Below are 13,757 nucleotides of genomic sequence, written 5' to 3' on the forward strand. Positions count from 1 at the left end.
AAGCAACAAAATGCATAAAATACCAATGATGCCACCAAAGTGACCAATTTGACTGCTCCTTAGTACAAAGGCAGTTCAGACAAGTGAAAAGAGGCAATTTCTATGTTGTATGTTTGCTCGCTGAGCTGGTAGATTTGTTCTCAGACATTTCATCATCATGCCACATATTATCATGTGAGCCTCCAATGAAGCTCTGGTGTTCTGACCCACTTTCTATTCACGTGCCTTGGTCTGTTAAGGTGGGCGATATCATTTCCAGTTCTTTTTCTGAGAGATTGGTAAATGGGCTCCAAATCGATGTGTTTGTTGATGGATTTCCAGTTTGAATGCCAGGTCTCTAGGAATTCCCATGTGTGTCTTTGTTTAGCCTGTCCGAGGATAGTTGACTTGTCCCAGTCAAAGTGGTGTCCTTCTTCATTTGTGTGTAAGGATACTAGTGATAGTTGGTCATGTCTTTTGGTGGCTAGTTTCTTGCCTGTCTGTCAGCTGTAGTATTTGTTGCAGTCTTTTATATATGATATTCGTTTTGTTAGTTGTTGGTACAGGGTCCTTTAGGTTCTTCAGTAGCTGTTTTAATGTGTTTGGTAAGTTTGTGGGCTACCATGATGCCTAGGAGTCATAGTAGTCTGCTCATCATCTTCGAGATGTCTTTGATGTATGGTAGTGTAGCTAGAGTCTCTGGGCGTGTTGTGTCTTCTTGTTTTGGTTTGTTGTTTAAGAATCGGTGAACTGTGCTTATTGGGTACCCATTGTTCTTGAATATGTTGTATAGGGTTTTTTAGGGTGTAGGTTTGTTCGCTGAGCTGTAGGTTTGATATTCAGACGTTTCATTACCTGGCTAACCTCATTAGTGGCGACCTCCAAGTGAAACGAAGCTGTTTTCTCCTGCATTTTATTTATATCTTTCTCCTGGATGGGGTTCCTGGGGTTTGTGGTGATGTCATTTCCTGTTCATTTTCTGAGGGGTTGATAGATGGCATCTAGATATATGCGTTTGTTTATGGCATTGTGGTTGGAGTGCCAGGCCTCTAGGAATTCTCTGGCATGTCTTTGCTTAGCCTGTCCCAGGATAGATGTGTTGTCCCAGTCGAAATGGTGGGTTTTCTTTCATCCGTGTGGAGGGCTACGAGAGAGAGAGGGTCGTGTCTTTTTGTGGCTAGCTGGTGTTCGTGTATCCTGGTGGCTAACTTTCTTCCTGTTTGTCCTACGTAGTGTTTGTGGCAGTCCTTGCATGGAATTTTGTAGATGACGTTGGTTTTGTCCATGGGTTGTACTGGGTCTTTTAAGTTTGTTAGTTTTTGTTTGAGTGTTGGCGAGTTTGTGTGCTACTAGGATTCCGAGGGGTCTTAGTAGTCTGGCTGTCATTTCTGAAACTTCTTTGATGTATGGTAAGGTGGTTAGGGTTTCTGGCTGTGTTTGGTCTGCTTGTCATAGTTTGTTCTTGAGGAATCTGCGCACTGTATTATTTGAGTGTCTGTTCTTCTTGAATACATTGTATAGGTGGTTCTCCTCTGTTTTCCGAAGTTCATCTGTGTGCAGTGTGTGGGTGGCTCGTTGGAATATTGTTCTGGTACAGCTTCGTTTGTGTGTGTTGGGATGGTTGCTGGTGTAGTTAAGTATTTGGTCAGTGTTGTCGGTTTTCTGTACACGCAGGTGTCCTTTCTTTCGACTGTGACATCCAGGAATGTTGTCGGTTTCTTCCTCCTTGGTGAACTTTATGCCTGTTGTTGATGATGTTAAATGTCTCTTCTATCTTGTTTCGTTTTGTGATGACAAAGGTGTCATCTACATAGCGGACCCAGATTTTTGGTTTGATGGTTGGTAGAGCTGTTTGTTCTAGTCTTTGCATTACCGCTTCTGCTATGAATCCTGACAGCAGAGATCCCATGGGTGTGGTGTTGGTTTGTTTGTAGACTATGGTGTTGAAATTGAAGTGGGTGGTGAGGCACAGGTCCACTAGCTTCATGATGTTTTCGTTGGTAATGTGATTGATGGTGGTTGGTGTGTGTCTGATGCTCTCTTCTAAAAAGGTTTTGTTTCGGCTGCTTGTAGTTCCTGGGTGCTGCAGTATGTTGTGGCTCATTTAAATAATGTCCTGATGCAGCTCCATTTGTGGGTGTTGAGATGATTGCTCTTGTAGTTAAGTATCTGGTCTCTGCGTGTTGCTTTCCTGTAGATGCTGGTCTGCTGCTCTCCGGCACACCGACATACAGACTAGCAAAGGAACTTCAACGTAAACTGAAATAGTAGAAGACTCACGCTACTCCATCCACTCCACCCAAGAATTCCTGAACAGCATCAAAAACATAGAAATTGATGAAGTCATTGCCCTATTCACATCAATTAACATCAGCCTAGCCAAAGATACACTGACCTCACTACTAGATGAACCAAGGACACAAACACCAGACAGCACAAACTCCATCAGCAAGGACAACATCCTCAAGATAATAGATCTGTGCCTCACTATCCATTTCACCTTCAACAAGACCTACAAACAAATCAATGGGACACCCATGGGATCACCAGTATCAGGATTCCTAGAAGCAGTTATGCAGAAATTAGAATGAACAGCCCTCCCCACGATCCAACCCAAGCTTTGGGTCCGCTATGTGGATGACACCTTTTGTCATCACGAAATGGAACAAATTAGAGAAAACCGACAACATCATTAACAAAATCCTTACTGGTATAAATTTTCACCAAAGGGGAAGAGAACAACAAACTCCCCTTCTGAGATGTCACAGTGGAACGAACAGCCAATGGAGAGTTGCAGACCATCGTATCCAGAAAGCAACACACACAGACCAGATACTCAACTACAAGAGCAATCATCCCAACACCCACAAACTGAGCTGCATCAGAACATTATTTAAATGAGCCACAACACACTGCAACACCTAGGAACTACGAGCAACCGCAAAAGAATACCAATGCAATGTATTCAAGAACAATAAGTAGTTTGCCAATTTTTAAACAAGAAGACATGATACATCCAGAGACCCTAGCCACATTCCACAATACATCAAAGACATCTCTGAGATGACAAGCAGACTACTGCAACTCCTTGGCATCATGGTAGCTCACAAACATACCAACACACTGAAACAGCTACTGATTAACCTAAAGGACCCTGTACCAAAACCAACAAAACAAATGCAATATACAAAATACCCTGCAAAGACTGCAACAAACACGACATCAGACAAACAGCAGGAAAGTAGCCACCAGGAGATACGAGCACCAACTAGCTACCAAAAGACATGGCCAACTATCACTAATACCCTTACACACAGATGAAGAAAGACACCACTTCGACTGGGACAATACATCCATCCTAAGACAGGCTAAATAAAGATACGCACGGAAATTTCTAGGGGCCTGGCATTCAAACTGGAACTCCATCGATATGGACCCTATATACCAACCTCTCAGAAAAAGAACCGGAAATGATATCACTCACCTTAACAGACCAAGACACAGAAATACAAAGCGGGAGAGAACACCAGTGCTTCAATGGAGGCTCAGTGATGTTACCTAGCATGGTCCTGAAACATCTGAGAACAAACCGACCAGCTCAGCGATCAAATTTACAACCTGAGCAACAAATCTTCTCAAAACTTGCAGGGCATTTCTAATTTATTTGGCTTAAGCTCTTCAAAATCTCAAACATGCAAACAATCAACATAAGGGACAAAAGACAAATGATTTCATACATACTACAGGTAGAAAAAGAACATTAGCAAGGTGGTCAAAAGTCTAAACTATAAAGTTTAAAGGCTTTTTATTTCACATGGTTCTTTAGATTTTTTACAATGATCATAGTGGTTCTTCAATTTGATGATTGGTCAGATGAATTATCGTCTTGTATGAATTATTTTAAGTTGTCTTGGTTTTTCTTTTCCTTACAAATAGATGGATACTTTCTATCTGCAAGTTGTGGATGTCTCTTTTTCACCTCTGCTGCTCTTAGCACTTGCAGGTTTTCCACTCTGTGCAGCTCAACCAATCAGAAAATTGTTGTCAGGAAATTTCCTTGTTAGTTTCTCAGAGCTACTCAGTCTCTCATACACCCTCTTACAGTGACATTGTACTGCAGAGCTCAACAATATACTGCACTTGAATTTCAAGCTGCAAAACTTTCTTAGTATTCCAAGGCAGCAAGTGTACAAATTACCCAATGTCAACTGGGAAGGTAATGACAATACAAGATGATTTTGAGACATTGTAATTAGAATGAGTATACTTTAAATCGTTTAACAAGGATCCATTGGTGGTCTCATGCCAGAAGCTGTGTTAATTGCAGCTCGAGTAGCATATATTAAAGCTGCTGCAGTTCGAAAAGCGCATGGTTGAATTTTGGAATGCCTCCTGTCCCAGACCCTGTCTCTGGGCACTCCCTTGATGCTCTTAATGGAGTGTCTTGGGAGTCTTAAACATTTTACTTTGAACACAATGCGTTCAAAGCATGCTGATTGCCTGAACACTCCAGCTAGGAATGATGGAATAGGACCCCCTTTCCATTTGTTGGTTTTTGGAAGTGAGACTATGATTTAAGACGGAAGGCCAGGAGCATTTGTTCGGTACCACTAGAGAAGAAACTCTTGGTCCGGTGCAAGATGAGCAAATGCGAAAACATACTAGTCCATAACAAATGGGCATAATGTTAAGGTGAAAGACTGGAGGTTTAGAGGGGATTTTACGAAAATATTTTTGACCCATAGAGTGGTGGGAATCAGGAGCACTGTTTGGGAAGACAGTTAAGGGGAGAGCTTCAATCTTCTAAAAAGGTCGCTTCTTATTCTTCTAAACTCCAATGAGTATTAGCTCAACTTCTGTTTGCAAGAAAATCCCTCCATATCTAGAATGAATCTAATGAACCTTTTTCTGTACCATCTCCAATGCAAGTATATCATTCCTTAGACGAGTAATTGGATGAACACTTGTATCATAATATTCAAGGCTGTGCAATTAGTATAGACAGGAGTGTATTTTTGGTGGTACTGCACAAAGGGCCTTTTCTATACTGTATGATTCTTAGGAGACTAAAACTATTCAATCTTCCAAGTGTGGTCTTACCAGCACCTTATTTTCTTTTGCATGTGTCATCTTAATATTTTGTTCTTTTTTGCTTTCAGGAGATTAGCTGTTCATTATTCTGCTATTTTAAAAGGCCCTTTTACTTTCTTTCTTATCACATTACTGCTCCCATTGGCTTTGCTCCACCTAGATGTTGGTCAATATTTATCTTTTACTCAACAGCATATAAAATAAAATCTGTTATCCTATTGCTGTGCAGTGAAGCTTGTTGTTGCTCCAGTGGTTGCCCTTAAAAATTTGCATTGTTGACTGCAAAGCACTTTAGGATATTGAGAACTTATAAAGGAAATGAAAAAAAATCACTTTTGACGAATTCTGCTCCGAGGGTGGGGGAGTTGAGAGATTCTTTGCCGAGGCTTTTCGTTTCATCTCGCGAAAGGTACTGACATGCAAGAATGAAACGTGCGATGAAAATATCGTGTTGGCAAGTTTCTTCAAACGTTCCATCACTTGTTAGCAAAGTTGAAGTGCTTCTTTCAAACTACTGATAGCTTTTACATTGCAGCAGCAATCCCTTTTGTGGGGAATGGCTACCTGCGTTCGTCAAAGAAGGTGCAACTTCATTATGCGCTTTTTCCTTCAAAAAAAATTCGATTGTAACAAGAGTCACGTGGCGTGAAAAGTGCAATGTAAATGTAATTGTTTCATTCTGGGACTGATCTACTATTAGTCATGCCACAACAACTTCATGGGTGCGTCGCCATGTTGAGCGAATTGCCATCTTAGGGCGACGTGTTTGTCGGAAAGTGACGATGGCACCAAAAACGAGCAGCAACTACATGCGAAGGAAATGGGAACAGGCAACCGGCAATAAATGCGCCGAAAACACTGGGATGGAGCGACTGAGCGTAGGCCACATAATTCTTGTTTTCTGTCAAGTTTGTTCTCATTGAAATCCCCCCCACAAACGGCAACCAAATATTTCTCTCCCTTCACTAACCGTCGAGGAGATTGCATACTGCGCATGCACGGGCAGTGGGCACGACGCGGGAAATAGGCGGATGGTGACGTCGGTACTGCGCATGCGTGGAGGCGGGTAGCTCGCTGTCCAAATGGGGGGGAGGTCATGTGATTGGGCATGACGTTGTCAGCGGTTCGCGAGGGACAACATAACATTTATATCGGAGACAGCTTTCTGCAGCGAAAGGGAGGAATAATTGTATGTAAAAAGATGTCATGTTTGTTTACTAGTTTCTCGCCTATCTTCTCAACGAGACCCCTTGTGCTCCTCATTTCAATTGAAGCTGTTAACCGTTTCGTCTCACCTTGAAATCGATGTCATTCTTTTCAGAATCTCCTCAAAACCAACCTTTCCTCCCCCCCCCCCCCCCAGCCTTGCAAACAAATGTAACACCTCTAAACTCCCATCATTCTCCTCCCAGGTCCTTGAATGTGCAGCCAATTTTGAAATTATGGAATAGTACAGCATGGAACGAGACCTTTTTAGCCAGTCGTGGCTGCGCCAGTTGTCAAACATCCATCTACAGTACTTCAATCCCATTTTCCACCACTTCATCAGTAACCTTGCACGTTGTGGTGTTTACTCCTTTAAATATCTTGAGGTTTCCCACCTCCACCCAATGCTATGAGTTTCGGATAGCCACCTCCTGAGTTACAAGATGGCGGTACCGGCATCCTGACCCAGCGATAACGGTCTGGGTGTCATTGGTTGGCCGCCTCGGATCAGGATTCATGATGGAGGCGGCACAGCAAAGATGGACTCTTTCGTCTTTTTTTTAACCTTTCAAATATTCGAATGACGCCAGATGGTGGCAACAGTTGAAGCTTTTCACTGTATTTTACCATGTCATTCATTGCAGAATACAAGTGACAACAAATGATCATTCATAAATCATCATTCACAATCTGGATGGAAAAATGAACCTTCATCTAAAACCCTGCATCTTACCTTCAAAACTGTGACCCTTCTACTAAGGGGAAAATGTTTCTCCCTCCTATCTATGCCCCTTCCTAACTTTGTAGATCTCAATGAGGTCCCCCTTCCCTTCTGTGCTCAAAGGAAAACAACCCCAGCCTATCTGGTCTCATCAGAGATGTTCCATCCCAGACAACATCCGGTGAATCTCCTCTGCATCTTGTGCAATCATAGCTTCCCCATTGTGTGTTGACCAGGACTGGCAGCAGTACACCAGCTGTGACCTAATTAACATTATGTTCAGAAGCAAAAACATAACTTGGTTTCTGGCATCTGCAGTTATTGGGTTTATATTTAATGTGTGTATAACTCTATCATAATGAATAGATTCAAGAACAACTTCTTCCCCACTTTTATCAGACTTGTGAACAAACCTCTCATTTTTTAAGAATTGCTCTTTCTCTGTACCTTCTCTGTAGCTGTAATGTTATACTCTGCATTCTATCCTATTATCCTGATGTACTTATTTAAGGGTATGATTTGTCTCGTTAGCCTGCAATATAATACATTTCACTGTATGTCAGTACATGTGACAATAATAAATCAAATCCTTGCTCTTGTATTCAATGTCTTGATCAATAATGATAAGTATCACAAATCCATTCATAACCTGTCCTATGGAATAGTGCACCACGGTCCCTTTGATCGTGTGTACGTTCTAGAGACCGACCAGTCAACATGTATTCCCTTGCATTATTTGGCCTCCAAAAATACATCATCCACACTTTTCAGGATTAACTTGCATTTGCCATTGTTCTATAGTCTAAGGCTTTCCTCCTAGCTATTTATCATGCTATCATTGCTTATTATTTGCAGACTTCTACATTCGACATTCACATCGAGTCCATTAACATACAATCTAACAGAAATAGACTAAGCACGAAACCCTGTGGTAGCCTACTAGATACAGGATTCCAGTCACAAAAACATCCTTTAGCCATCATCCTCTGCCTCCTGTCCCAAAACCAATTTTGGATCCAATCTGCCACATTGCCCTGGATCCTGCAGGTTCTTACCTTTTTTAGCCAGCCTGCCATATGAGATATTGTAAAAGCCTTACTGAAGTCCATGAAGACTACAGCATCTGCACTGCTTTCATCTACAAATTAGTTTCATCTTTTCCTGGAACTCAATTTTTGAATTTCTATCACCATATTGAAACAGTTGTTATCAGTCAGAAATCTCTCCACAGGTGGCTGACAACAGTAAATACTCCCTCTTTGGTCTGTCAACTGCATTTGTTATCCTTCTCCATATCTTTCTGCCATTGTTGAATGTTTGGGACTGTAATCGCATTATCTTACTGTTGTGGTTCTGTTCGCCGAGCTGGGAATTTGTGTTGCAGACGTTTCGTCCCCTGTCTAGGTGACATCCTCAGTGCATGGGAGCCTCCTGTGAAGCGCTTCTATGATGTTTCCTCCGAAATTTATAGTGGTTTGTATCTGCTGCTTCCAGTTGTCAGTTCCAGCTGTCCGCTGCAGTGGCCGGTATATTGGGTCCAGGTCAATGTACTTATTGATTGAATCTGTGGATGAGTGCCATGCCTCTAGGAATTCCCTGGCTGTTCTCTGTTTGGCTTGTCCTATAAAAGTAGTGTTTTCCCAGTCAAATTCATGTTGCTTGTCATCTGAGTGTGTGGCTACTAAGGATATCTTACTCCTATCAGTTTCACTTGCAACAGTTCTTCTGCCCATTCCTGCACCCTTACCATTAGTACCCCATTGGGGGGACATGGAGGCACAGTGGTTAGCACTGCTGCCTCACAGCACCAGGGCCTTGGGTTCGATTCCAGCCTCGAGCGACTGTCTATGTGGAGTTTGCACATTCTCCCCCTGTCTGTTTGGGTTTCCTCCCACACTCCAAAGATGTGCAGGTTAGGTGAATTGGCCATGCTAAATTGCCCTTAGAGTTTGGTGGGAGAAAGTGAGGACTGCAGATGTTGGGGATCAGAGCTTAAAAATGTGTTGCTGGAAAAGCACAGCAGGTCAGGCAGCATCAAAGGAGAATCGACGTTTCGGGCATAAGCCCTTCTTCAGGAATGAGGAGGGTGTGCCAAACAGGCTAAGATAAAAGGTAGGGAGGAGGGACTTGGGGGAGGGGCGTTGGGAATGCGATAGGTGGAAGGAGGTTAAGGTGAGGGTGATAGGCCGGAGAGGGGGTGGGGCGGAGAGGTCGGGAAGAAGATTGCAGGTCAAGAAGGCGGTGCTGAGTCTGAGGGTTGGGACTGAGAAAAGGTTGGGGGAGGGGAAATGAGAAAGCTGGAGAAATCTGCATTCATCCCTTGTGGGTGGAGGGTTCCTAGGCGGAAGATGAGTTGCTCTTCCTCCAGGCATCGTGTTGCATTGGTCTGGCGATGGAGAAGGCCAAGGACCTGCATGTCCTTGGTGGAGTGGGAGGGGGAGTTAAAGTGTTCAACCACAGGGCGGTTGGGTTGGTTGGTGCGGGTGTCCCAGAGGTGTTCTCTGAAATGTTCTGCAAGTAGGCGGCCTGTCTTCCCAATGTCTAGGAGGCCACATCTGGTGCAGCGGATGCAGTAAATGATGTGTGTGGAGGTGCAGGTGAATTTCTGATGGATATTGAAGGATCCCTTGGGGCCTTGGAGGGAAGTGAGGGGGGAGGTGTGGGTGCAAGTTTTGCATTTTTTGGGGTTGCAGGGGCAGGTGCTGGGAGTGGAGGTTGGGTTGGTGGGGGGTGTGGATCTGACAAGGGAGTCGCGGAGGGAGTGGTCTTTCCGGAACACTGATAGGAGTGGGGAGGAAAATATATCCTTGATGGTGGGGTCCGTTTGGCGGTGGCGGAAATGACGAAGGATGATCCGATGTATCTGGAGGTTGGTGGGGTGGTAGGTGAGGACTAATGGGGTTCTGTCCTGGTGGCAATTGGAGGGGCGGGGTTCAAGGGCGGAGAAGCGGGAAGTGGAGGAGATGCGGTGGAGAGCATTGACAATCAAGTCTGAGGGGAAATTGCGGTCTTTGAAGAAGGAGGCCATCTGAGTTGTTCGGTGTTGGAATTAGTCCTCCTGGGAGCAGATGCAGCGAAGGCGAAGGAATTGGGAATATGGGATGGCGTTTTTACAGGGGGCAGGGTGGGAAGAGGTGCAATCTAGGTAGTTGTAGGAGTCAGTCGGTTTATAGTATACATCCGTGTTGAGTCGGTCGTCCGACATAGAGATGGAGAGGTCTAGGAAGGGGAGGGAGGAGTCTGAAACGGTCCAGTTAAATTTTGAGGTCGGGGTGGAAGGTGTTAGTAAAGTGGATGAACTGTTCAACCTCCTCGTGGGAGCACTAGGTAGCGCCGATACATTCATCAATTTGGCGGAGGAAAAGGTGGGGGGTGGTGCCAGTGTAGCTGCGGAAGATGGACTGTTCCACATATCCAACGAAGAGGCAGGCATAGCTGGGGCCCATGCGGGTGCCCATGGCTACTCCTTTGGTTTGGAGGAAGTAGGAGGATTGGAAGGAGAAGTTGGTAAGAGTGAGGACCAGTTCACTCAGTCGAAGGAGGGTGTCAGGGTGGAAGGGTACTGGTTGGTTCGGCGGGAAAGGAAGAAGCGGAGAGCTTTGAGGCCTTCGTGATGAGGGATGTCCATGGTGAAGATAAGGCGTTGGGGGCCGGGGAAGCGAAAATCATGGAGGAGGTGGAGGGCGTGGGGAGTAGGTGGGGAGTTCTTAAGGGGGACAGAACCGTGTCAAGGGATGCAGAAATGAGTTTGGTGGGGCAGGAGCAGGCTGAGACAATGGGTCGGCTGGGGCAGTCAGGTTTGTGGATTTTGGGCAGGAGGTAGAAACGGGCGGTGCGGGGTTGTGGGACTATGAGGTTGGAGGCGGTGGATGGGAGATCCCCTGAGGTAATGAGGTTATGGATAGTCTGGGAGATGATGGTTTGGTGGTGGGAGGTGGGGTCATGGTCAAGGGGGCAGTAGGAGGAGGTGTCTGTGAGCTGGCGTTTAGCCTCAGCAATATAAAGATCGGTGCGCCAAACTATTACCGCGCCTCCCTTGTCTGCTGGTTTGATGGTGAGGTTGGGGTTGGAGAGGAGGGAGTGGAGGGCTGCACGTTCCGAGGGTGAGAGGTTGGAGTGGGTGAGAGGGGTGGAGAGGTTGAGGCGGTCAATGTCACGGCGGCAGTTGGCTATGAAGAGATCGAGGGCGGGTAAGAGGCCAGCACGGGGTGTCCAGGTGGATGTGGGAGGCGGGAGAAGGGGTTGTCAAAGGGTGGGCGGGAGTCCTGGTTTAGTCAGATGGAAATGGATCTGGGTGGGTTATTCTTCGGATGGTTGGTGTGGACTTGTTGGGCCAAATGGCCTGTTTCCATACTGTAGGGAATCTAATCTCTCCAAGCGTTTATCCTTCTCCCACTCCTTTTCACCATCTATGTGTTGCATTAGCCAAAAGCACAGCATTTGTTTTCATTTGTAAATTAATAGCGTCTTGCTGTGTATCTTGCCACCTTTTTTTTCAATTCATCCACTATCCCCAAATCCCTTGCCTGACATCTGTTATGGCAGAGCAGAAAATTCTTCTGGTTAATCATTTGGGAGGCTGGTTAATCATTTAGGGGGACCAAAGCAATTGTCCTTGGTCCCTGCTATTCTACTCCCCAGCTGCTGCGTCCATCCCTTTGGGAAAAATCTGAGGCTGACGAAGACTTCACAAACATAGTATTATATTTGTCTGAGATCAGCTATCATGAAGACCACATGCTTTTGTTACTGTGGCATCTTCTGAATTTAACGCTGCTTCAGCTCTTGCTAAACACTTCATTCTTATCTTTGTTATCTCTAGATTTGAATGCTCCAATGCACTTTAGTTAGTCTATTATATTCTAGCCTTCACAATTAAAAGCCACCGATGGTTACAGAGATGCACAGTTACTGGCATTGTTGACTCTGGTCCCACATGTCCATTTTTCCTTCCTGTAAAAATTCCCAGTTGCACTTTCAGTGTGTTCTGCACAGCAATGCTAAAATCCGAAATGTACAAAGGCAATGTCGAAGTTCAAGTTCAATGCTTTGCTCAAGCAACATTTTGGCTTAATTACTTCCCACTTTTTCAAACTTTAATCTTGCACAATGGTTGAAGCTATGGCTTACTATGAGCTCACAAGACTGGAAAGAGACCTTGGAGTGTAGGTTCATAGCTCCTTGAAAGTGGAGTCGCAGGTGGATAGGATAGTGAAGAAGGCGTTTGGTATGCTTTCCTTTATTGGCCAGAGTATTGAGTACAGGAGTTGGGAGGTCATGTTGCGGCTGTACAGGACATTGGTTAGGCCAGTGTTGGAATATTGCGTGCAATTCTGGTCTCCTTCCTATCGGAAAGATGTTGTGAAACTTGAAAAGGTTCAGAAAAGATTTACAAGGATGTTGCCAGGGTTGGAGGATTTGAGCTATAGGGAGAGGCTGAACAGGCTGGGGCTGTTTTCCCTGGAGCGTCAGAGGCTGAGGGGTGACCTTTTAGAGCTTTACAAAATTATGAGGGGCATGGATAGGATAAATAGACAAAGTCGTTTCCCTGGGGTCGAGGAGTCCAGAACTAGAGGGCATAAGTTTAGGGTGAGAGGGGAAAGATATAAAAGAGACCTAAGGGGCAACTGTTTCACACAGAGGGTGGCATGTGTATGGAAAGAGCTGCCAGAGGATGTGGTGGAGGCTGGTACAATTGCAACATTTAAGAGGCATTTGGATGGGTATATGAATTGGAAGGGTTTGTAGGGATATGGGCCGGGTGCTGGCAAGTGGGACTAGATTGGGTTGGGATATCTGGTCGGTGTGGACAGGTTGGATCGAAGGGTCTGTTTCCATGCTGAACATCTCTATGACTCTGATTCTATTGATGCCAAGGTCAATCCATTATTGCTTATTTCCCTTTTCCTACCACCAGAGAGGTGTTGACATTGCATTATAATCCCCCGAAAGTTTCCTGAAACGGAAAGGTCATGGGTCTGATCTGCAGAATGTGCAGTGTGTATCTCTGTCAGTTGAGCACGCATTCCCTTTGCACATTGCAGCTATTAATACAAGAGTAGTGCAAGCACCATAAACATGGCAAGTAGATGTGTCTGTTTTTCTCTCTGTCATAATCTCTTGTAATTCAATTCTCTGTCAATACAACATTTTTCTTGAAAAGAAAAGCCACCAAAACACGCTACTTGATCCTTACTCGCCCCACATCCCATTAATCAATTCTAGACAAATTAAACAGTTAAACAAGAACTCGGTTGTGATATTCTTCTTGTTTATTAATTCCTCCATGGTCTCACTCCTCCCTACAGCTTTAATTTTCAGTAGCGCCTCAAGTATCCAAGATGAGTGTTCATATAATTATAGCTTCTTGAACACCTCTGATTTTGATTGCTCATTAATTAGTAGCTAAACTTTCAAGAGGAAAGATCCTACTGGACTTTGTCCTGTCCAATCTAGCTGTGCAGATGCATCTGTTTATGATAGTATTTCCAGGAGTGGCCTCTCCACTGTGGTGTCCAGAATTGACCAGATGATTCTTTATTCCCTTAACTTTGATTTAATAGGTATCTACAGTAAAGTCAACACTGTTAAAATATGTTCATAGAAAGAAATGCCTGATATCGATTCCTCATACTGCCAAGGCTTTCAACTCTCATTGAAGAAAGAATCAATGGATGGATTAGTTTCTTTAATATATTGTGCATCACGTCCTGCATGCGAACCTCCTTGTTATCTACAAAAGCTGAGTGAACAGAATCTT

The 13,757-nt window shown here is 44.5% G+C and overlaps 1 protein-coding gene across 3 annotated transcripts in view; it reads left to right on the plus strand.

Annotated features, from left to right (window-relative positions):
- The window catches only part of LOC122560817 (acyl-coenzyme A synthetase ACSM3, mitochondrial), a 92,418-nt gene that overhangs the window by 5,004 nt on the left and 73,657 nt on the right, over positions 1–13,757 (plus strand). The window contains exon 1 of one of the 3 annotated variants that reach the window (XM_087997697.1): positions 6,186–6,259. The exons of 1 other annotated variant lie outside the window; for it this stretch is intronic. The gene's annotated coding sequence lies outside the window, so the exon portion shown is untranslated. Of the gene's footprint in view, positions 1–6,185; positions 6,260–13,757 lie in introns of those variants that run through there. One more of the 3 variants, XM_043711934.2, reaches the window with a different exon arrangement.

Source organism: Chiloscyllium plagiosum, unplaced genomic scaffold (genome assembly GCF_037043375.1).
Source record: "Chiloscyllium plagiosum isolate Xiang-an unplaced genomic scaffold, Cpla_swu_hap1 HiC_scaffold_20, whole genome shotgun sequence".
NCBI lineage: Eukaryota > Metazoa > Chordata > Chondrichthyes > Orectolobiformes > Hemiscylliidae > Chiloscyllium > Chiloscyllium plagiosum.